This window comes from Ambystoma mexicanum, chromosome 2q, assembly GCF_040938575.1.
Source record: "Ambystoma mexicanum isolate Mex_15411 chromosome 2q, UKY_AmexF1_1, whole genome shotgun sequence".
Taxonomy (NCBI): domain Eukaryota; kingdom Metazoa; phylum Chordata; class Amphibia; order Caudata; family Ambystomatidae; genus Ambystoma; species Ambystoma mexicanum.
The window spans coordinates 796,309,351-796,335,000 of NC_090924.1; positions in this window are offsets into that span (position 1 = coordinate 796,309,351).

A 25,650-nucleotide genomic window follows, 5' to 3' on the forward strand; every position below is an offset into this window, starting at 1 on the left:
GCCTCCCCTGAGGGAGGCCGCCCCCTTGCAATCCACATAAGTGTGTCTCCATTCAGCAGTCTTCCTGTGCCTTATCTGCACGCCCCAGGGCCATCCATCCCACCCCCTGTATCAAAGGCGGTTCGCGCCGGTGGATGCCCGCTGGCATGGGGGGCTGTGACGGGCGCAAACGGCCAAGGTGCCAAACTACATGTACACTTCAAAAGGTGTCCCACGCCAGGGGACCATTGTTCACATGGCCTCCTCAGACCCCGTGTCTCCAGGCAGGCCTCCCCTGAGGCAGGCCGCCCCCCTGCAATCCACATAAGTGTGTCTCCATTCAGCAGTCTTCCTGTGCCTTATCTGCACGCCCCAGGGCCATCCATCCCACCCCCCTGCATCAAAGGCGGTTCGCGCCGGTGGATGCGCGCTGGCATGGGGGGCTGTCAGGGGCGCGAAAGGCCAAGGTGCCAAACTACATGTACACTTCAAAAGGTGTCCCACGCCAGGGGGCCATCGGTCACATGGCCTCCTCAGACCCCGTGTCTCCATGCAGGCCTCCGCTTCAAGCAGGCCGCCCCCCTAATACCACGACATACATACGTCATTCATTCACAAACACACCCCAGTTTCTAATACTTTAAAAACCACTCGATATGTCTCATGAGAACATCTTTGTGCTTTGCAAGTCAACTCCTGAACGTGCTACCTGGGAACCACTGAGATCTATGCTAATCTGCTCGTCGTCGTGCTATCCGTGAACTTCTGTGACCGCTTCGAGCATACCCATCAGTGCGCTACCTGTGGCCATCCACCTATTCTCCCGCATCATACTGCTCTGCTTGCTGAATCCAACTGTTTGTTGGTCAAGGTAAGGCCATGTATCCTGGTCATATTTCGCAGATTTTTAAATTTCTATCTATTTGCGAGTAGAGTACCCAATAGTGCTATGTTCATTGGTCTCATTGCTATTGACTTGAATTTCCATTGCTATGCTATCAATAGATCTATTTATTTTCATCTTTGTCTATTGTCATTGAATTGCATCCTTCGGGGGTCCAGTCTGTAATGTAAGCATGTTTCCTTCTCGTGCAAGACAGAACATCCAAGGGACGGGTCACATGTTCAGATTTCAGTCACATCAATTATACATTTCTGCAATTTATGCAAATACTAAGCCGCACATAATGAACTGGTATAGTTCTTGCGACCAAAACAAACCTTGCATTGATCATTGTATGATTCATTTACTTTTGTTTCAAATCTTTATTCTTGAAGATTGTATAATAATGTCGATATTTACTTTTCAGATTTATCAACAATGCCTACCTGTTGGATTAGCGGTTGCCCTTCGAAGACCCATGCGAAATCTGAAGGAACTACAATGCATGTATTCCCGAAAACTGTTGATCAAATAAGAGAATGGGTTTGACATTGCGGATATCCACTGGATGAGCTGGAAAGTAGAGTCCAACAAGTCTTACAGGACAAGAGGGGTGATCGATACCGCATCTGCAGCCGGCACTTTTCCTTGGACATGTACACAACTTCTTGGGTAACAAAGAAGAATAAACGGCGAACGACACGGAAATTGCGCGAAAACGCTATTCCCACTCTATTCGTCCACATTCCGCCACCGGTGAGTCAAGTGTCCGGATTTAGCTTTAGGCCTTGCGGTAGTGTGTAGGTAGCTGAACGGATTAATTGATATTGTAGGTGTTCTATCCCTTGTAATAATTTCGATATTGATATGAGTGTATAGTTTTTTGAATAATGACATTTATCAATATATTCTTTTTCAATTTCATAACCCACAAACGCAATGTATATATATATATGGGGACAGGGAACTGTGCTGTATTGAGCATTTTTCAAGTATTCTGTCGGCTTACATGTCTATTTTTAATATTGGCATTTCATTATCAATCATTAATTGACCTTTACAACTTCTTGACTATCCCTTGAATCTGAAGCAAGAACATTCTACATCCTTCACGTGGTCGCAGTTATCAACCACTTCTAGCGCGTATCAGGTAATCTTACTAGGCTAATCCGCTACATACTTGTTTTATGCATGTCAAGTAATAGTTTTATTCTATCGTGTAATTATTTTACCGAATGTTTGGTTACTGCTTTCCAATTGATATACACCTTAGTTATCGTCCACTGGTGTTTGTTTTCAGTTATAATTAGTGTTATCCATACTAATGCAAGTACTGTCTTTCAGGGAGATGCTGAGGCGTCCGCCACATCTACAACATTTCTAGATGTTTTTCAACAGCAGGAGGTATGGATACTGACAGCTCCATCGAGCGTCATCATCAGAGCTGGAATTCTTGTCGTTTGATTGTTCTACACAATGTTTCATTCATGGTTAGCCGTTGATATGTACCTGTGCTGTCGACCCAAGGTGTGTGTTATGTTTTCACAATTGTAATCCTCACTAATGCAAGTACTATGTTTCAGCCAGTTGATGGAGCGTCAACCCCTGCACTTGATGCAGAGCCTGACATTCAAGTATACGAATCGGTGCAACAGCTTTCGGAAGTGCGCACTACATTTGCAACATCCATAGATATTCTTCAGAAGCACAAGGTATGGATACTGACAGCTCCATCATGCGTGATCATATAACGTGATTCTATTTGCTATACTTTCTTCCCTATTAACGCAAGTGCTGTGTTTCAGGGAGACGACGAAGCTTCCACTACAATCACAACATCCAATTTAGAGGATGCAGATGTAAATAATTTGTTGAAAAAAGTCGATGAAATGTGATCATATTTAGATTTTCCTTGATTCTTTTGGACAATGCATCATTTGCGGTTATCTCTTTATATGTACCTGTGCGTTCGACCCCAAGTGTGTGTTATGTTTCCAATATTGAAAAGCATACTAATGCAAGTACTGTGTTTCAGGGAGATGCGGATGCCTCCTCTCCAATACAACCATTCATGGCAGTCCATGCAGAGCCAGAGGTATGGATACTGACAGTTCCATCGAAATAGATCATCACTGGTCGAATACTTGTCGTTTGATTGTTGCACACAATGTTTAAATCGTGTTTGGCTATTGAGATGTACCTGTGTGTTCGTCCTCACGTGTGTTTTATGCTAACAATATTTTGATACATAGTAATGAAAGTACTATGTTTCAGGGAGACGATGGAGCCTCATTCCCTGCTGTCTATGCGGATACAGAAAATATAGTCTTTGCAGCGCAAGAGGAAGGGAAGACATGCGGAAACGAATCGGAGCTACAGCGTGCAGATGTTGAAGGTCGAGTCAAAAAAGTTGCAAAGAAAAAAAAACAAAAAAAGGTTAGTTACAAACAGTTCATAACTTTAAAAAAATGTTTGTGCTGGGGACTATTTTATGTTTTTTTCCAGTCAATTCTACTACACTCCATCTTGTGTTTAAACTGAACATCCCTTTTCCAATCTCTCCTCCAGTTACCCGTGGGTGTCAGAACTATACACACACAGACAGTGAAGCGAATGAGAGATGTGGCTTGCCAGACCATGTACACTATGGAGGAACTATTAATTGAGGCAAGGCATGTTCAGGCTCGAGATGCTCATTTCCAATGGCCAGAACATGAATTAACTGTGTTTGGAGACTACAGCAAAGTTGCATTGGACCATAGCTACAGTCGACATTGTTGTGTTCTCCCATCAATGTTGAAGTAATAGATGTCGAAATGACAGAGAATGAACCAGCCGCACCATCCATAGACGCATCAGAACTTGATATCAGCGATATTACTTTCCAATGTGTTGAAATCTCCACAACGTCACAGGCCGAAACAACATTGACGCAGGATGACAGTCTAATGAAAGAGAGCAAATACATTGTATTCGACAGTTGTTTGATGGAAATTATAAGTATGCTGAAATGTGTGCATTCCATTAGACGGAAAGTATGTGGGAAGCCATTAATTAATGTGACTCGTCAAATAAAAGGCAGTAACGTCAAAATAAATGCCGCCTGTAGATTAAATCATAGGTTCTCATGGTCTGCACAACCGATGCTGGGGAAACTGCCAGCAGGCAATCTACTGTGTGCAGCTGCATCACTTTTTTGTGGCTCCAGTTTTAGAAAGTTAGAGGCTTTCTTTCAGTTTGTGGGACTCCATTTCATTTCAAAAGCACTGTACTACAAATACCAACGTGATTATCTGTTTCCGGCCATTAGTGATGCTTGGAAAATTGAACAATTGTCTCTAGCAAGTACATTCGAAGGCAAACGATTCAGGCTAGCCGGCGATGGACAGTGCGACAGCCCTGGATTTTCTGCCAAGTACTGCACCTACCACTTTCAGGACATGGATAGTAAGAAAATTGTGAGTTCGGTGGTCGTGCAGGTAACACAATGTACATCCTCAGTGGCCATGGAGAAACTAGGTTTTATAAAATCAGTGGAATATCTACAATCGAGGGGAATGCACATCGACCTCATAGCCACGGATAGACACGTTTCAATTGCCAAGACAATGAGAGAGCAGTTCTCACATATTAAACATCAATTTGGCGTATGGCATCTTGCTAAATCAATCAATAAGAAAATCTCGGCTGCAGGGAAAAAAAAAGGTTTTGAAAGTATTTTGCAGTGGTCACATTCTATCACCAACCATCTTTGGTGGAGCTCAAAAACTTGTGATGGGTCAGTGGAAATACTACTTGAAAAATGGCGGTCACTGATGCACCACTGTACCAACGTTCACCGCTGGACAGCAAATGAACATTTCCACCAATGTGAACATGGCCCTTTGTCCCCAAAGGAGGCACGGAAGAAGAAGTGGTTGATTCCATCTTCACAGACACACAGAGCCATTGAGAAGATTGTTTTCGACAAAACTCTGTCAAGAGATTTGAGAGGACTGACAGAATTCTGTCACACAGGAGATTTGGAGATGTTCCACAATATGTGCCTAAAGTACAGGCCAAAGCGCTTGCATTTTAGCTTTCGGGGCATGAAACATCGCACTCTACTAGCGGTCTTGGCCCATAACAGCAATGTCGGACGTGAACAATCTAGGACTAGGGGTAAAGTAAGGATGCCTCGCTACACTAAGGTGTTTTCAAAACGAAGTAAGCAATGGGTGATCAAACCAGTCTATGATGAAATGCAGTTCGACTTTGTGAAAGGCCTTATTGTTGCTGTGTTAGAGAAGCACAGATATGGAATTTTGGACGTTTCTGTGCAGAGCAGTGATCCATTGCCACCGAACATTGCAACTGTGCCATGCCCACCCGAAGCACAGCTGATTGTGAAGTACAAATCCCGGTTTAAATAATTGCAATACGATTGTCTTTTTGTAAATAAATGTTATTGTACAGTGTACTTGTAAACCTAACCCCTACCTTCACCATCATGGGTGGCGAACAAGCTGGGTGTCATCTTTGAATTCTCTCTATTCACCTCATATGTGTATGTATATATTTTTCTCATGTCTCATCTCATGTAAATGCTGCGCACTGTTAACGGAGGGGAGGCTTGCGTATTGCAAATAATAAAACAAACAAACAATAAATCTCACTTTTAACTCAACTCCTGTGGTACTTTATACTTTCCCTGACCTTCCGCCAAAAATTAAATGTCTCAATTTGGGCTGCAAAGCTCGCAGACAACGGGGACAAAATTGGGGCACTTAGAACGCGCCAGCCAAGCGGGCCGTGGCATTTGGGAGAGAAGCCAGTTCGCATTTGCACATTGAGGCGCACTACATAGACGGATTCTAAACTTCAAGTTCTCACAGATGCCTATACTACGTGATGTTGCAAATAAAGAATGCGAAGGACAGCGCCCAGATGAGACCCACAAGTCGCACTGGAAGTATAAGGGTCTATTGTTTTTTGACCTTGAGACAGGGACCATGCCGAACGAACTACATTTGAAGGGAGTGCGCAATAACGTAATAGACGATAAGGCAGAAAATTCAGAAACTAGACTGAGTTTCAGTTTTAGGTCAGTATACGAAAAATCATTGTCAAGAGCACGGTCCGTTTTACAGACTGCATTACGAAGAGACACAATGGAAATTTCAAATATAATGTAAGTAAATCTTTACACGCTTTTATACCGGAATGAAGATTTAATGAATGGATGCATGAATAAATGAATGAATGAAGAGCTAGGAAAAGCAAGTAAAACTGTTCGTAGTGGGCACATGGGCATGCAGGTCCACTGGTCTCACTGATCTCGGTCCTTGGCCCAGCCACTTTTCCCTGCACTACGGGACTGTCTCTGTATCCTTCAGCCCCTTCTCCCGGCATTTACCTTGCACTTGCCACCAGCTGGCCCTATTATTTAATTTGTATTCAACTAACCATGTACAACCCTTCCCCATGCGCGATCAGAAAGACACCTGGCCTAGTAGGATCGTTGTCTGTCTGCCCTTGTTCCCCACCTGCCTCGTCACGCCTAGAAACACTTGAGTATAGGCGCGTTACAAATGCCATATCATATATCATATCATTCCTCACGCATGTAGACTGTCGTTTATCATTGTGTGTTGGCCTCGATTTATCTCGTTACTTTTCGCATTGATTTTAGAGACGAACATACTCCATTGAACTATCCTTGCAAGCAAATAGTTTCTGATCGGCCGTAATAAATAAAATGAGTAATATTAATGAAGTTCGGCTAGCGAGAGTAATTATCATTTTTTTGTTTTCATAACAGGTATTTGATCCCTTTCTGCCACTGCCATCTGTTTGAGACACCGGCAGGTGGATTCTTCAGCAGACACCTGCAGCTTCGTGTCAACAACTGGAGCACGATCACCATATTATGGGACGATCGCCAAGGGCCCACATGCCCTTACGCTGTGCTAGTGGCTAGAAGCAACATATCAACCTTTAGGCTGGACTAGTGCCTAGTTGATGGAACAGCCTTGCGGTTCACCGTGCTTCCAAAGTGATTCTTTTTACGAAAATGAACACCCTCTGTACCATAAAGGAACAGCGCGTGACTCAAGATGAAACGGAACAGTTATTGCGGATACAGATAAAAGATGGCTTCCGGAGTTCATATGGCAATTGCTGAATATTCTCTAAACATTTAATGTCAAATAAATGTACTTTACCAAATGTACCGTGTTGCTGTTTCATTTTAAAGTACAGTTTCATATTCCGAATTGTGGCGCGCTGTGTTGTGAGTTGATCTGTGTTGGTTTCCGGGTTCTGTGTGGAGTCGCGCAGAAGACGACTGGGCGCGTTTGCCTACGCAGCACAGTAACGTCACGGGGAGAGGCGGGGAATATGAATGTTTTGATAATGTCAGGCTTAGGGGCGGGGGAATTGATTTAGTGCCGCAAAAGCAGGTCAGTCAGGGCGATCGGGGAAAAGATAGGATTATCAGAAAATGGTGGCTCCCTGGTGCTTGTTTTCGCGTGCGTTTAATGGACGAAAACTTGGGTAAGGTCCATAGGAAAGTTTTCTAAAATCGAGCCACTTAGGCCTCAAAAAACATGGCCGACCCGTAGGGACAATAACATTTTTTACTAGACCATGCCTTTAACGGCTGGTTTTACCAGCCGTTAAAGTAGGGTGCCGCAAAGGGACCTTGGTGCTAATTACGGTACCGCAATTTGCGGTACCGTACTTAGCACCTTCCCCAGTCCCATTCACCCCTATGGGGCGAAAATGGAAATGGGGAAGGGCCATGGTGAAATGGGGAAATACCGCCCCGCCAACCTTGGAATGGGGCGGTATTTCCCCATTCCACCATGGCGGACTCGTTACAACACCGGCACCAACCATGGTGCTAATAGCGCCATGGTTTAGCGCCGGGGTTGTAATGAGGGCCACTGTGTTCTGATGGTGCCAGAAAGATCAAAAATGGCTGCAAAACTCTTGTGCGTGCCAAAACCACTGAAAATTGCACTGTGCAAAACACAAAAAGATGGTGGCCCAATCTGCCATGCATGTTGTCAGTGGTGGAACAGAGATCTCACTCCTGAAACATGTCACTGGGCTTCGCAACAAGTAAAAATGGAGCACAGAGGGAAAAGCAGTGCTTTGCTGAAAGAAATCCAAAATCTTGCTTTTAAATCCTTTTCTTTGTTGCTGAAACTGCAGAATACCAGTATAAAACACCCTCAACATCCAGAATTCTTGCTGCATGCTACAATTCACTTAGTTCAAGAAATCATCATGAAACTACAATGTCCTGAAAAGCTGAAAGTATCAAAGAAATATCAACAGCAAAAGTTGCCTGCCTGTGAAATCTGTCAGAATCTGGGCGCAGTACCCTCGGCCGCCTGAATGACAGCTGTCAGAAGCCTGCCTGATTAACTTTAAAACCTGTACAAATTGAAATCAAATGTTTGCAATGTAAATGGCCTGTTACTGACAGTAACCTATTTTGTAACTGTTTAATCCCATGGTTTAGAATCTGGAATAAGTGTTCTAACTGCCTGTTTTAAAATCCCACGTTTGGTTAAGCCAAGAAAAACATGCAACAGAATTAACATTTAAATCAAGCCTGGCTGAGCTGCAAGAACTTGAAAGGCAGGTTTCTTCCCAGAAGGAGGACACTTCCCCCCCAGCTGGAACTCACAGGGAGGTGCCAATTGCTGGGGAGCCAGAAGGAGACAATGGACTTCCTCCAGCTCATGAGCTCAAAGGAATGACAAGTGTGAAGAGTCATAAATGGCCTGGTCCCAGGAGGAACTTGGAGGAGACTGCTTCTGAACTGCACAGAGGTAGAAGGAGGTGGAGACAAACAACCATTTGTTGCTTAACAAGGACCAAAGACACATTTTAACAAGACTGATAACTTACTGTGTAAAATTGTTAAAAACACAAAAATAACAGCATTGTTAATGTACATATTGACTGCACATTTTAAAAGGCGCCAGAACTCTGTGACATGTTCTAGGAGGAAATGGCGGTAAATGTATTTTTGATAGAAGCATGAAACTTCATACACATATGTCCATGTTTAATGCGCACATTTGTACACATTTTTTGATAAAGTGGACCTTGTGTTCCGGATAAAAAGGGCAAAATTCTGTAAAAAGCAGACACAACATCTTACAGCGATGGGGTTTTGTGGAGTACCTGCTACTCAAAATATGTGAGTTATATATGTGGTTGTTATAGAGGTCGCACATGTGGAAATATGTATTGTACCAAAAGTAGATTTTGTGTTCAAGAAGCTAGGGGTGGACTCTAGGCCTCATAAACCCACATCATCAAGATGACACACTGTTTTTCTCCTCCTATCAAGGAAGAGAGGAGACTCTAGCCAATCCCTGGTAAAGGGGCGCACTTAGTAAAACCAGCACACACACCCCTTTATCATAAGCATAAATAGAGAGAGCTGAGGACTTAGAAAAACATACAGACTCACCCACCAACCAATTGCTGGCAGAGCACCCTGAAGCAGAACTATCCATCTTCCTTGCTCCAGACTCCAGAAACTTGACAAGCAGAAAGGCCCATTGCATAGCTGAACCATTGTAGGCTAGGCCTTAAATCCCAGAACTAGAATCCCACAAACCTAAAGGGGAATCAAAATATACAGCCGGGCTGTGCTGTACTGCTTGCCCGCTGAAAATAATTATCAACAGAACCGGAAGGGGCAGCTCCAATCCAGTCCTGTGCTGTACTGCTTGCCTGCTAAAAGAATTATCAGAACCAGAGAACCATTGCAGATCCAATCCAGTCCTGTGCTGTGACCAGAGCCATTGCAGACCTGATCCAGTCCTGTGCCGTGCTGTGAACAGACCTAGTCAAGTCCGGTGTGCCCAGCAGTCTGTCATGACCAGAATCCCTGACCAGAAATCTTGACAGACCGGAATCCTGATGGTTCCGTGTAAAACATATCTAGTGAGTATCCATAGATAGAACCGTGTCACTAGCATATGTACTGTACATAGTTAATCCCTATCTTAAACCCATCCTCTCTCGTCTTCAGGAATTGATACTGTTAGGAATATTTTTGAATTGTCAGAACTTTTTTGCACTAAGTTGCTCTCAATTGTTTTCTAAAATCATAAACCATTAGTGTTGTGAATAAATAAATTGAATCCCAGAAAGAGTATCCACCACGTGAAGGGTCCCTGGCCAGGACTGTGGAGATTCATGTGTGGCATTCTCTTTTTTGATAGTCATAATCTAGTGTAAGAAATCTCATTTGTCTTTTTATGTGCATTCCCGTTTTCCATCTTTGTGCCTATTTTGAGAAAAACAACCTCCACTAAAATGTCCATAACATCTTCAATTTTTATGCTAGAAACAAACTTCTGCTTGTAGCTAACATCCACAGCTTTAATTTGCAACAAAATTGCATCCCAAATCCATATGGTTCTCCCGCAAACGCGATTACCGCGCACTGATAAGTTTGCTGCAAATTTCGTTTTAGGGAAATTCTGACACGTGTAGAAACAGCTTTTGATTGCTTCCGACCTCAATTTTCAGATTTCACTTTGTTCCTTAGTATCAAATCATTGCTAGTGTTTGTGTGTAACTATCCAAAGCGGCTCCCATAAGAATTTAAACAATTTAAGCAATTTAGCCCATATTTGGTGTTTTACCCAATCCATTCTCCAGATAACTTTAAAAAGCATTTTGACAACTGGCCAATTAATTCTGTTTCTCTCTTGTGTTGCTTGTGTTGCTGGGGGGAAGTGGGATTGTTATCTTGTTTGAATTCTGCCATTCCTGTATATCTGCTCTCTCCTCCTATCTCTTTACATTTCCTATTGTGGGGTTGAGGGGTGTGCAGGGGGAAATAGTAACCACACTGCGATTTGAACACACATACAACATTATTCTTTCTGTGCTGAATTGTTTTTGCTCATTATTACTCCTTGTGTATTAAAGAGATTATTTAGTGTTACATCACCTCATTGGTGATCATTGTGTATCCATTAAAACATACTGTGATTGAATGGTGAATACATAAATATTTTAACTTTGCAAACCAGCCTGATTCCTGGTTCAGTGTGACCTGGGCGGTTCCAGGAGAGGGGCGTGATATGAGTGGTACATCGTTCAGAATAAAATAACTTTTAGACACAAATAAATAAGGATTTCAGTTGTGCATTACATGCTAGACGTTGACTTAGGTGAGGTGCCGGATTGAAATCACTTACACTCTGTCCGTATGTGCAAGGAAGCACAGGAGCTCCCTCTCATGCATGTGCAGCTGGGGAACTGAACTGAACTGTCAAAGGAAAACAATGTTTCCCTTTGACAGTTCAACCAGCCCAAGAGTGCTCCCTCAGCTCAAATGAATAGCTGAGGGAGAGCTCAGTGTTTCGCTGCGCTGGCTCCTCGGCTCCTCCATAATGGGTGAGGTGGGCACTGGGTGGACACCCCCTTACCCATTATGGATGAGCTGCCAGGGTCAGATAGGGCAATAGGGCAATGCCTGTACCAAAAATGCAAAATGATAGTGTGGGCCAGTCAAAATGGGCCACTTTTTTGGCCAATGTGGGGGAGTTTGATGAATTACTTCACTATGCAGGTAGTGGTTTTGACCATTGTAGCTGAATAAATATTCTTTAAATATCACAATTTGCTTACATTTTAACAAAAAAAAAACCCTTGGGTACTATTCAAACAATCTGTGACTAAAGGAATGAATATCCATTTGCACCTGCGGTCCACTATTTCATTGGTGCCTGAAACAGTGTTTTTGTTTTTTTAAACTCTTTATTATATTTTTTAACAACAACAACCAACAACCATAACAAACAAACAAAACATAACAGTCACTCTGGCACTTCTCCATGGATTCCATCTTTTCGTTTTCACCATGGAGCAATTCTGCGGCCATGTTGCCCTGGTCTGCCGCCTCCCATTTGTTCCTTCTCAGATCTATCTCTCTTACGCATCGGCTCATTTAGGGGATACGACATACATCTGCCCATTGTCTAGTTATTGTTCATCTGCTCTCCTGGGGTTATCTCTGCTGCTCTCTGCCCCTTGTCCAAATAGGTCTTGCATCAGGGAGTTCCATGCCAGTATCTTTTGCCCACTTTCCCCTTCCCCCCTCTGCACCGCTCTTGTCCACACCACTGTGTCCGCCACTGCCCATTTCTGGAAATCAGACCACCATGAGTCTATACTTGGGCCCGCCCTGGAGTTCCATGCCATTCCTATCCGACGTTTAGCCAATATGCATACCAAATCCTTCATTTTGGCCAGGTGCGTCCTTTGTCTGCCTCCTCTGGGAAAACTGAGACAGTGTTATGCTCCATTCCGACCATTTGAATCACCCCTGTCCATTTCCTCCAATATAAAAAAGAACCTTTTTATTTTAGTATTCTTTTTACATTTCACGCTGGGATCTCGCGCCCCGTCCCCTGGAATGTGGCAGTGCCCCCCTGTCGGGGAGCACCCCACACTTTGAAGACCTCTGATATAGAGCATTAAGCCTGGGGACTGTGTGGGGTACCCGAGCCAATCAGGGAGCTTTGTTTAGCATGATTTGTGCAAGAAAGAAAAAAAGGGATTATGTGTAAAGTTAAAATAGAAACATAATGTGGCTAACGATGAAATCCATAAAAGAATGTGAAAATTCCAGAATACCAGAAGCTTCTACCATTACAAACACATGCATAGTACAGAATATGCGGTTTCTCAGATTGGTGTCAGATGGGAAAAACCTGCTCCAACTGGGAATTTCGGAAAGCAGAATGTCATTCACTACACACAAGCTATGCCTGTGTAAAACGAACACCCCACATACACATGCACGCCAACACATTCGCACGCCAAGGCTAACGCTGTAATACTATAGGCAGGTTTTTCTTTGCACTTTGACAGTGTTTTCAAGTGAATTCTGCTTCAGAAATGTTAATTGTGTTACTGGCCCGCGGGTGATTTGTGTCCGTTTTCTACAAAATAATTCTATTGAAGCAAAATGTCTGCAGTACATCCCACACCGTGAAAGTAAGAACACTGACATCAATATTTTGTTTACTTTTCTGCAGTGCCGGCTGCATTTACAGTCAAATGCAAAGCACATTTCTCATATGTTGAAATGATGAACTTAATAGTGTTGTATAATTTTGACTTGCTCATGACAAGCAGACTTCTCACCCTTGAACTTTGTGTCAGTGCCCAAATGAGTGTTTAATGACGGAACACTGTTCTACATTCTTCGAGAGGAAATATATTATCAAGGAAAAGATATTTTGCAGGTCCCATGGTGAGTTACTAAGATGTCAAAAAGAGAATGTTCTGGCTTTAGTCAAACGTGCTCATATAGTTCATACCGCTGAGCCAACCTGAAATTCAGAGCACCAGACTCAGAGCCAGCGTTTCACAGCAGGATTTGAATACAGATGTGTTTTATTCATATCTAATCATTAAGAAAAAGAAACAAAAAGCACATCCACACTCTCATCTTCAAGGCCTTCACTCTCAGATACACGACAGAATTAGCAGCTCTGCGCCTATCCTATCCGGTTCTCGTACCACAACTGCTGCCCCCAACAATAAAGAGCACTTTGAGACGGTATTTTCTTATTCTATAAAAAAATAGCCTGTCACAATTTACCTGCTCGCACCTCCTCGACCTCTCATGATCTTCTTCAACTTGACAGCTTGCTCCAAGGTTGTATCATTCTTGCCCATGCTCAATAAAACACCTATGGAGCACAACATCCCAGCTGGCAATCAACCGGTTTCCCTCGACACTACTCTAAAGTTCTGGAATGTCTTTCATTCAACAGCATTACATCGAGATGGAGAATAGAAACCTGTGTGATCCCCCTCCAATTGACGTTCTGCTCTAAACACTCAGTTGAAACAATACTATTCTATGTCTTGAACTCGGTCACTATTAGTCACCCCTCCAATTTATACCCCCCTCTCTCACCCTCTTTGATGAATCAGCTGCTTTTAATACTGCCAACCATCATTCTCTTCTCCACACACTCTCTCTCTTTAACATCTAGGACACTACCCTTAAAGGGATTAATTACCAAAGGTCACAACATTCCTTTTCCTTCAAATGCAAACATGGCATCTCCTCTGCTAATGTCCTCCCGAAGGGATTTTCCAAGGATCGGTCCATTGGCCCTGCCTCTCAACACCGTTCTATGCAGGTTTCAATCCTCTTTGACTTCTACTGTCACCCTTTCCCCCCCAAAATAACAACATCTCCATATGTCACCATATCCTCCAAATCTCCATATCTCCATGCCGCTTCTCCAGGCAGAGAGTGGGGGGTAGATCTCTGTCCTCAACTGGGGCTTCCCTCTGAAACAGCCTCCCTGGATACCTGGCCACCCACTGAACCTACGGGGCCAGGCTCCTGCACGACCGGGTGCCTCTGGGCCTCCCAACCACTTAAGGTACTGTATTTGCAAACCTGTAGTCCCCTGACTTTCTGCACTTACGAGCCTCCTCCTGCCTGCACTTACTAGTTAGTTACCTTGCACTCTTCCTCCCCTCCCTGGCACTTCTCCCCCTGCGCCCCCCCCAGCGCTTGTGCAATCTCAATGACACAAGGCCTGGTAAGATTGTTGGTTTGTCCTCGTTCTGTCCTCCCTTCCTTGTCTTGTCATGCCTAGAAATACTTGTGTACATGCACGTTATAAATGACTTATCATATCATAACATATCTTTCAGCCTTGTGCTATGCCCTCCATTCTCCAACTGCCTCTCCACCATTCATCACTTGATGCTACTCTGCTAAGGGAGGCTTGACTTTAAAAAGCTAAAGGTTTCTTTTGCTCCACCACTCACATATTAAGCAGTTCCTCGTGATTCAATGTTCATGGTTCTTCCGATTCTTTATATGGTCCAATGATCAGCATTGGCGTTCAGCGTCAGTTTAATATATTGAATGTATTATGTAACAGCAAACCACAAGAGAAAGAGATGCTTAAAACACATATATCGGAAATCAGGAGCAAGCACTTGTTATATATCATTGGGATTGAATGTACAGACCATGAGAAATGTATCTTTCAATGAACCAAAGATCAACCAACATGTGTATTAATTCCGTTTATAGAATTTATAGAAAATACTGCAAATGTCGAAACACGTGTCGGCTTTAGAGGCTTTGAAATTTAATAAACCCATAACTGTAATGAGGAATTCACTGAAACAATATTTATTCAAACAGATGGAAATAAATTGACACTGAAACAAATGTATACAAGAAGGCCATGCACATACACGCACAGTTAATAACCACATGATTACGGTATTGTGGTTTTGATCATAGCCACACCAATTGTGCAGATGCAGATGTCCTTGCAAAAATAACTTAGATATAACCCAGCGCAGTACTAGGTGTGTTCACATGCCCTAACAAATGCACATCTTTAACCCTTGTAAGAGTAAAACCTTCCCTTGACTCCCGTATCTGCAAAAGGCAAAGGAAGTAGATCTCTTGGCTGTGACTGTTTAATCTATATGATTGGTATCACTGTTTACGTACTGTAAGAGGATTCAATTCAACACTACAGCTAAGTCAACGCCTAGTCTATAATACTGAATGAAAACCCTTATTGATATATCTTTATGTCCAGTTCATGCGTTCTGGATGACTACCCCTATATAACACCCCTCTCTTGGAATCCCCCTGACCCCACTGAGCCAAGAAGTAGTTCTGTTTTGCAAGTTAAAAGGTTTAATTGATAATTTAAACAATATATATATATATATATCACGCTTTATAATGAATTAATAATTGAATATCACACTTAATCTGATATGATAAAGATTACAATGGAGAATCTGGCACTAGCACACTTCTTGATAATCACTAAGGAGTTGACATGAAATGGATAAGATAGCAACAATACTTTTATAGTTTCAAATGGATGCAATGTGGAATGAAATGCAGTAAAGAAAATAACTTGATAGGATTTCAGCAAAAGACAATGTAATCACTTTCTTGGACAATTCACCCCCCCTTTTATGCAATGCAAGGAAATGGAAGGAAGGCACACAGTTCTCAGAAATGCAATTAAATGTGATTCAGTTCACCCCAGCAACTTAGACTACAGACGTTGAAAACACAGGCCCAAATGCTTTTAAATGTGCTGGCAATGTAGAAAAAAAATATGCTAAAATGCTTTTAATTCCCTCTAGGAGGTTCAGGGTGAGTGAAATCAAGTTAATATTAGTCCAGGCTCACTTTAGCAAGGATCTAGGAGTAACTAGCAGGTTAAACGAATTTTTGGCAAGTGAAAGGCAAGCAGCAGCAGATTTTTACACGTGAAGAAATTTGCAAATCGCGGCAAAATTCGCGAATGCATCTGGCGCGATTACAGAGGAACTACAAGGACTATCACTATCGTTTTGGGGTCCTAGGAAAGCCTAGGATCTCAGCTTCCAGATGAAAGTTACTGCAAGTCTCTAGCACAAACGGTCGCGGAGATATGAGCGATTGAATAAAGGTCGTTTTTCAGATTTGAAATTTTATAGTTCAAAAAGACAAGTGCAGCTTGCAACTAGAAAATGACAGGTGACAGTTAGGAGACAGTTCTACTTAGATTAAAATAGATTGAATTATATTATTTTAACTAGGAGATTGGTTCTGCACAGTTCTGCTATGTACTCACAATATATTTAGAAATATGCCTTGCCACGGATCTGGTCAGGTTTTGGACTGCACTCCGGTTCAGCTCTCTCTGGTTTTGGATACTGCTCTGCTTTCTCTGGGTCTCTGAAGGTTGATGGAGGTAAAGTATGGATTTTCCCGGCAGAGCTTCCAGCTGCAAATGGATTTGAAGGTCCCTATCTGTCCTGTCTCTCTGCTTTTATGTGTTTTTAAAATGGGTGTGTGTGAGCAGCATCACTAGCCAGCCCCTCTCCACTTATCATTGGCCAAGCTTTCATTTCTCCCCTGATTGGGGGAGCTAAGTTGTGTCAGAGTGATGTCATTTTACAGCCTGCAGAAAGTCCACTCCTCCTGTCAACTTACACACAAATCTAGATTTGAACCAAATACATATTTGCAGAGGTACATATTGTTTTAAAATGACACGCACCCATCATGCATTACAGGAGGTATCTCCTGTTCAAACTCTGCTCTTCCTGGGAGCTTGCATTCAGAAATGGCAATATTTTGCACTTTTTAACTGGTTTGCAATACCGGACATTACCCCAAATTTACACACATGTGCGCAAGGAGTATGGACATTAGTTGATGAAGTGTCAGATTTTTCACATGCACACATTTTGAGTAATATCCTCTTTTCCGCTAAAACCCCCCTGAACATGCCACCAGTTCTAAAAACCTCTTAAAATGTGGGCAGAAAAATCACAAGAATTATGGTGTCATTTAAATAATTTTCACAAGTCCGTACTATGAGTTATTCATCTTTTTAGAGTTATGTTCTGGCCCCAAAGGGGTGTGGTTTTCCTCCAGCACAAGGTTGAATTTCTGGTTTTTCCAGTTCTGCCAAGCCAGCTTGCTCTCACAGGCAGTGCCCCTCCCCTTTACTTCCAGGAGGAAGCTCCATTTACGACTGCCGCCAATAAAACATTTGCCTGAGTCAGGACAGGGCTTTGTTCAGAGCTCCTGTATTCTGTGGGGCTCCCCTTAATTCAATTATCAGAGAGATGGCATATCCTTAGTGTGGCCAGCAAAAGGCAGATTGGCCTGGGAACACAGCTGTGACTCAAGTTTCACTCCTGATGGGGGTAATTGCCAGGCAGAATTCAGTTCCTTAAGCCAAGTTTCAGATAAAATGTCACTTTTTGTTCCCCAGTTTCTGCATTCAAATAAAACTAAACATTTTCACATATGCAGCTAGAATGCTGATTCTAAGTTTAAAACTATGACATTTAAACAATTGCAACCTATGTGACACTCAAAGTAGGTCACTCATTTCTTTTAAACATTTAGATTTGTAGTGTCTTTCAGTCCAAATTTACTTAAATTGCTGAAATCCACAGCTCAGCCAGTCTTGTTATAAACCTTCAAGTCACTTCAGAATATAACTTTACATTGGATCCACCTCTTAAAATGTCTTTCTTTGGCATGTTTTGGGTTCATTTATTCAGTTTTCTACAAAAAAGTAAAATCTGGTGGTTTTAAAACGCCGGCTTTTGGATAGTGGTGAGTACTGGTACTGCACCCCTTTTTGGGATTTAAGAAAATGAATTCCCAACAGTTATGGGTTTGCTTTTGGCAATCAGCATTGCCACTCCCAATGGTTTCAGACTACTGTGTGGGTAGTCCAATGGTGGTTTTAGGCAGCGTCCTTCTGTGCCCATAACATCGGCAAAAATGAGTGGCAGCCTATTCTTCATGCATTTCCCTGTGCATTTTCTGGGAAGCTCTGGCCATCATGATGTTTTCCATGTCAGTACTGCACAGTTTTGAGGTAGGGCTCGGATGCATGGGTAAATACATCCCACAGTACGTGTGGGGGTTGAGCATAGATTTAGCCACTACTTTACTCCTGCCGAGCAAAAGTCCTTTTGTCACATGACTTGCAAAAATATCTGCAGCCAAAAGGAAATAGTGAAGTAATGACAGGCAGAACAAAACACAAATACAAATCTGGGTGCAAAATGACAACATACAGAACCCTCCCATAAATGCATCACCCATGAAACAAGGTATGCAACCACATAATAATCCTGAGGCCACCTAGCAACATCCAAATATCATGCAATGTACAAAAACGGCTGACTGCACAATATTATCAAAGACAATGCAAAGAATTTGTTATTTGGCTTAGCAGCTGCATCGGGCCTGCAGAAGGAACATCAAAAGCACTTGAGCAGTCTGTCTGCCTTCTAAACAACCACAGATGCACCCCATTTCTTGAACATGACTACAAAAGGCCCCCATATGGAAGTAGACCATATTTCATCATGCTGTGATGCAGAGAACTGAACCTATATGTGTGTATATATATATATATATATATATATATATATATATATATAAATATATATATTTAATGAAAAAACTTTGTTAAAAGTGACGTTATGGTTAAGTTGCGCTACTAAAAACCTATCAAATTCAGTAAAAAAACTTTGTTAAAGGGACGTTGTGGTTCAAAGTAAAACCGAAAAACCCCTGAAATTCGTCAGTTATGGTAAGATAAGCAACCATAACTCGCGCCACCGTGCACTGCTAACACTAACACCCAGGACATCAAAGATGAAATCACAAATGTCATTGATGACGTCACTGATGACATCACATGTGCTGAGTTTTTAGAGCAAATGGAGTTAAGCATGCATTCACTATCATGCTGGAAGATCAAGGCACGTCGACCACGTATCCAGTTTAGATATTTACATTTAGCAGCTCTTAATGCCTGACTGGGGTTGGTATTATTTGAGGCTATTACTAGTCTCTTCTCTTTACGATATTGCGATTTACGCAACTTAATTTCCGGATCGAAAGCATGCATATGAGCTTTACTGTTCGGATTTGAAACAATCGTATTCTTAAAAGGTTCCAAGAAATCGATATAATTGATCATCTTATGGGAATTGGCAGATCTATTTATTGCATTGGAAAACTTCCATAGATTTCCTTGGGTCCATTTCAAACAATTTTTAGAATTGTTAACCACTAGATGTTGTTTCATCCATTCATTAGCTGGATTTTCAGTTGACCAGTTGAGCTGCAAGGAGAGAAGGTGATGATCGCTTTGTGACTGAGGAATTATTTCAAATAAAATAATTCTACTGAACAGGTGCTGTTCTACATAGATGTAATCAATGGTGCTTTGGCTTGAATCACACTGCCAAGTATACTTTGGGGGTATATCTCCCTCAACTGCACCATTTACCATTCTAAAGTTCCTATCAGTCATGAGGTTGGACCAAGTAGAGACGGCCCTTATCTTGCTTTTTGAGCTGGAAGATAAGCAATCTAGATTTAAATCACCAGCTATGATGGTTTCTGTAATGCCATCGGTAACTGATATTACATCTAAAAACTCGATCAGGCATTCAAAAAAGGCTTCATCAGTTAGACCTGCCGGGTTGCGATAACTGTTTATAAATGCCACCACATGATTTAAACACGTGATTTTCACCAGCTGGGCCCGACGAAGGCCATCTACGAGTTCCGACCTTTGCTGATAGGAGTACAATATCAAAATTAGCCCATGTAGGGGGTTCGATATACCAAGTCTCTTGTAGAGCAGTTACTGCATATTGTTCAGATAGTAATGTTATTGAGGTTTGTAGATGACAATGACCTTGCTTGTTCCAACACGCAACCTTAAAAGGGTATGTCTGAGTGACACTTAATGGCTAATTCTTACCAGTGTGCATGTCATCACGTAAACTTGTGTAAATCTGATTTTGATGAGTAAATGCTTCATCACGCTTATTCAGGCGTTCGGGATCCTGGGCAAGCAGAAATCCCATGTCAAACAACCATTTTTGCCATCCATATCACATTTAATATAATGCCCGAGGGGATACGTAGCTTTACAATCGAGCTGATAACATCTGAGATATATTCTACCTGGGCGAGTGCCACGACATCACCAAATATATACAGCACACTTTGTCTATTTAAGTTATTTGCGGCATACGGGCCCTCACAGCATTTTAGGATTAATGAATGGCAATCAGAATCTAAAGGGACTGTGTGACGGGACACATTACTACTAGAATTTTTAGCCTTGTTGTTAAGCAAAGAGATGTTGTCCGCTTCCAATCCTTATTTAGGATTTAGAGCGCTGTGTTTGGTAGCATGTTGTGTTGTGTTCTGACGGACGTTAGCAGGTCTGGCTGATGTATTTAGTTGATCTGTCATCGGGCTAGACCAAGATACAGATTTCGGTTGTGTCTAAAACAGATTTCCTTGATTGGTCATTTTTGCCAAGACCGCGTTCGTCCAAATAAGAGTCCAGTGCCTTGCGCTTTTCCCTCAGCATTGTTGATCTTTGTAAATTGGCTTAATTTAAGCCAGATGTCTCCACAGAGCTGGTTACAGTTGCTAATACAGGATGTGGGATTGAGGGCTCTTGCGTGTTAACCAGATCATCGAGTGGCTCGTGTACAGCCGGGGAAAGACAAGAAGCCGGACAGTCAGGCACCAAAGGCACACTAGTCCTTTGCTTTGGGGCCGTCTGGTTGGAAAATTGGGCACCTGCTTCCTTGGCGCTGACCATTGTAATTTTCTTAAAGAAAGAGTTTAGTGACTCTTTTAGAACTCTTACAGGTGGCATATTTTTCGTTTTTTTAGTTGTTGCCACTCTGGTACTCTGGAAATGGTGGCCTCATTGTGTATTACGGCAACACCTCCTGATGGGTTAGCTTGATCGCCAACAGTTGCAGGTTCAATTGCTATAGAGTCCTGCACATTGATCCAAGAGGTGTTAACCGTAGATGGACAGGCAGGAATCACTCCTTCAGATCTTGGTGTAATTATGTGAGTAATCACTAGTAGTACAGGTTGGGGTTCCTCTACAGAAGGGGGCTGTTGCGGTGCTCCAGGGCATCTGTTTGAATTATCACACTCTTTTTCGGAATTCATGTGAATGAAAGTTTTGAGACAGTTTCTCGTGTTTTGAGACCATAACAACAGATCATCTAACTTTGACTCCTGTTTAGATATTTTGGCGTCTAGGGATTCGCACAGTTTAAACATGGACATTACTGTTGTGTTAATAGCAGCCAATGCAGTCTGTAATAGCGGGAGTTGGCTATCAGGATTTTCAGACAGGGGTCGCGCCATTGGGCGGCACGGGGTCAGCTGGACATAAGAAACTGCTGATATAGAGTGAGCAATTGATATTTCTTGGAATGTTTTGCGAGCTTTCGGATAGATATTGGTGATTCACACTGGCTCACATACAGGGAAACTTTTTGTTTATCAGTGTCATCAACGGAAGATACGGTGGATATAGTGCTATCAGTTTTGCATTCTCGAATTCGGAGAGGAATATGGCACGGAGAATCTAACATGGTATTGTCGGAAAGCACCTGTGGAACTGTTAGTCTAACAGCACTTCCTACATCATGCTGATGTGTTGTTGTGCCATCATTGCTACGTAAATTGGGTGTGGTAGAAAATTGCTCTTTCAGCTTAGTAAGTTGTTTTGGAGTAGATAGACCGTGGGGGTTAAATGCAATGGCACACCCACCACCAATCATACGCGGTCTTGGTGAAAGAACAATTGATTTGTGAGAAACAACCATTTTTTTAGCAATTGATGTTGTTTTTCTTCAGGACTATCATGCACACCAACTGCTGATGGCATATCGGTTTTCAAAGAATACAGCCGGCCGTGTACATTCATTTTGTAGAATTAAAAAAACAAGTCGAATTTGATAAGCAAAAACTAGAAACACAGCCCCTAACAGATTGGGGCACGTACCTTTCGGTACCTTTCACTTGGCAACGCGGCACAGTGGGTAAGCGGTACTGAAACCGGTACTCGCCCGTGTGCGTGTGCGCTGTGCGCATGCGCATACAATATGTAGGAACTCAAACCCAGACACTCAGCCAATCGCCACAATTCTAAGACGGGAGAACACAGAGACAGGAAGTGGCAGCGTCACAGGCGAAGTCATGTCAATCCACACCAAACAGTTCCTTAGATCAACGGTTGTCACCTTTTCTGTGCAAAAGTCTCTGCATGTTCCAAATCCAAATCCAACAGGAGCGGGAGCAGCGTGTGAAGCGGGTAAGCGGTACTCAAACCGGTACTCACCCGTGTGCGTGCGTGCTTACAATATGTAGGAACTCAAGCCCAGACACTTAGCCAATCGCTGCAATTCTAGGGCGGGAGAACACAGAGGCAGGAAGTGGGAGTGTCACTATGCAATCACTAGGCACTCACTTTTCTGTGCAAAAGTCTCTGCGTGTTCCAAATCCAAATCCAACAGGAGCGGGAGCAGCGTATGAAGCGGGTAAGCGGTACTCAAACCGGTACTCGTCCGTGTGCGCCTGAACCTATATATGCAGGAGCTCAACATACAGCTTTCAGGTGACAGCCACCAACAGATACCTCATGAGAGGATACATTCCCTTATAAGGTTGGGGTGGCAGCCCAATATCCCCAGGGCTTCACTTACACAACTGGACCCTCACTGACAAGCAACTGATCTCCCTGCCAGGACCAAGGTAGCATTTTGGAACCATTAGAGTACCTAGGGTTGTGCATGGTTACCTGGAAAAATGCATGAGGCATGAGCATGCATGACAACAGCCTTTGGAGGTCCAGGGTGATACACATTGGCAGATAGACCTAGCTACTAGGTAAGTCTGTCTCCAGCAGATCATCCACCTCATAGCCATAAAACCCTGTCACCTGGCGGCACCACAGCAGCCCCATCTCCAGTCACTCCCCCGAAGTTCACCACCCATTGCACCTTTACTGAGGGGACCAGATGACTCCATGTCAGAAAAGGCACCATATCTGAGTCCTGGGAATTTACTTCCCATCACTAGACTGCAGGAGGTTGAATACAATCTCGAGGCACAGCTAAGACCATGACTACTACAGTGGGGTATCACTGGTGTTAAGGAGTTAACTGCTTACAAGAACAACCATCCCTCTGAATACTCAGCTGAATGACCATGGCAGGAGCAAAATGTTATATTCTTCTGCAGGGCACATCTCACACCATAAACACTGCAGAACATGGAAGGAGGAAACAAACACATGTATCATTGCTCTCTGGAATTATTAGAAAGATTACAGACTTAACGAATCAAGCCAAGAAGTAGCTCAGGGTTCCTGGTTGCGTGACCTGTGATGGGTGGACTGTGTGGTGTGACAACTGCTCCTAGATCAGAGAACCCTAAATGATGTAAACCAAAGGACATTGGAAATGATTCTTGAAGCACTTTCAAACAATTGGTAAAGCAAGTCAGAAGGTGGGTCAAGTAGACCTATTGTTGTCTTGCATTGAAAATTAAGCGGATGAAAGCAGTATACGTGCTGCAGTGAAATCTTGGGGAATGGAACCCTGAGAGTTGAAAGAACTGAGAACTGCCATCTTGGGAAAGGGAACGTCAAGACCTCTTTTTTGTGTGATCTATACTGTACGGAACATTGTGGAGACAAGCATTAATCAGAGCTGCGTTGAATTTTGGAAAGGGAACCCAAGAAAGAACTCTGAGTTAAGAACAGCTGAGACTTTACTTTGAACACTACTGTGTTGGATAAAACCCCATACCATGTTTTCTTTAGATGTGAGGATAGGCATAGGTTTTGACAGAGTTTTTGATTTGGAATTACAAACTCAGACTCCCCTTAGTTTAATTTAGGCAGGATTATTCCCAGGCTTAGTTATACAACAAGTTAGGTCTCACACAATCCGGATATTTGACATTAAAAATACTTTAAAACTTGAAAACTGTTGTCTGTTTCATTGTTTGATACCATGCCTATCTCACACAGCACGCTGTTAGTGGCCACTACCGACACTTTAAAATAAAAGCTAAACAAAAGTCCAAAGGGGGTGCGGCGTATGCCTTGAGAAGTAAAGGAACTTTACCTATTGCTGTCTTAAGCACAGATGAAGCAGGAGATAGCTGTCACATAGTAACTTGTGCTGAAACGAGTGCATTTAAAAGTGGGAAACTGTTCACAATGAAGGTGATCGTAAAGGGAAAATCACCGTTTTTTTGGCCAAAATGGAATACAAAATGGAAGTGTACCACAGCGCGGTGACACGATTGAAGAGAGTAATGTGTCTGACATAGACATCACTATGGTTGATAACAACTCATTATTGAATTTGTGTCTCTTGCTCCAAAATGAAAATGGTTGCGGCCTGCCTGAAGGAATAAAAATTGACAGTGGCATAACATCAATGGAGCCTGCAACACAAGGGGAATTATTGGACCCTGTAGCATTTAGGCAGGAAGGAATCCAGTGCTCATCAGACAATGCGCTTGATCCGCATGCAGAGGTTGGACATTCATGCAATGATAGTCTATCGGCATCTGCCAGATTATTTGAGGAACGGAGTGATGTGAATGATTAAACATCTCTTTTGGAAAGTTCGAGAATCTCTACAACATCGATGTCTACTCTGACATTTTCTGTCACAATCCTGTTAAATCTTTGTGGGAAAATACATGCAGATGTAAGCGCATAGGATCAGGTCATCACCTGAGTGTGCAAAGTAATTACCACGCCAGAGGGGCCGATACCACAAGGCACCAACGTCACTACTAATCAATCATCACAAACCAGCAATATCAAAAACGAACCTGGAAATGCTCCTATTAACAATGACATTGCATGTAATCATTCTGATGGGGACATGGTTGACACGAGTGAGGGTGGTATACTAAACGTAAGGCGAGACAGAGCCTGCATAAGTTAAATGTGCAGAAAGCCAAACGTGGGAATATCAACACAATTGTATGTGCAGTCCATAGCAAGCCGTGTGTGGATGATTCAGTATTTACCAACGATCCAGTGGGGAAGGCTAAACGAAAAAATAAACGGCAAGGCAACTAACAGGTACCCTGAGCAGCTGGTTGGTGAAAGCCCTCCTGTCGCCACCTTAATAGATGAAGTATCTGAAACCGAGGACAGGTTACAGCTTAGTAAGGAAGCAAGGACAGTGGAATCGAGCAACCCTGGCCCCCTGAAGTGGGAGATAGCTCGGCTCCAGCAGCCTACTCTAGGCTGGACTCAATAGGTGTGGGCCGGATCAAGAAGATAAGAGACAACGCCGACATTCATCGGAAACTATTTGAGATATATTGAATATTTAAAGAAAAAAGTGACTTTTGGTTA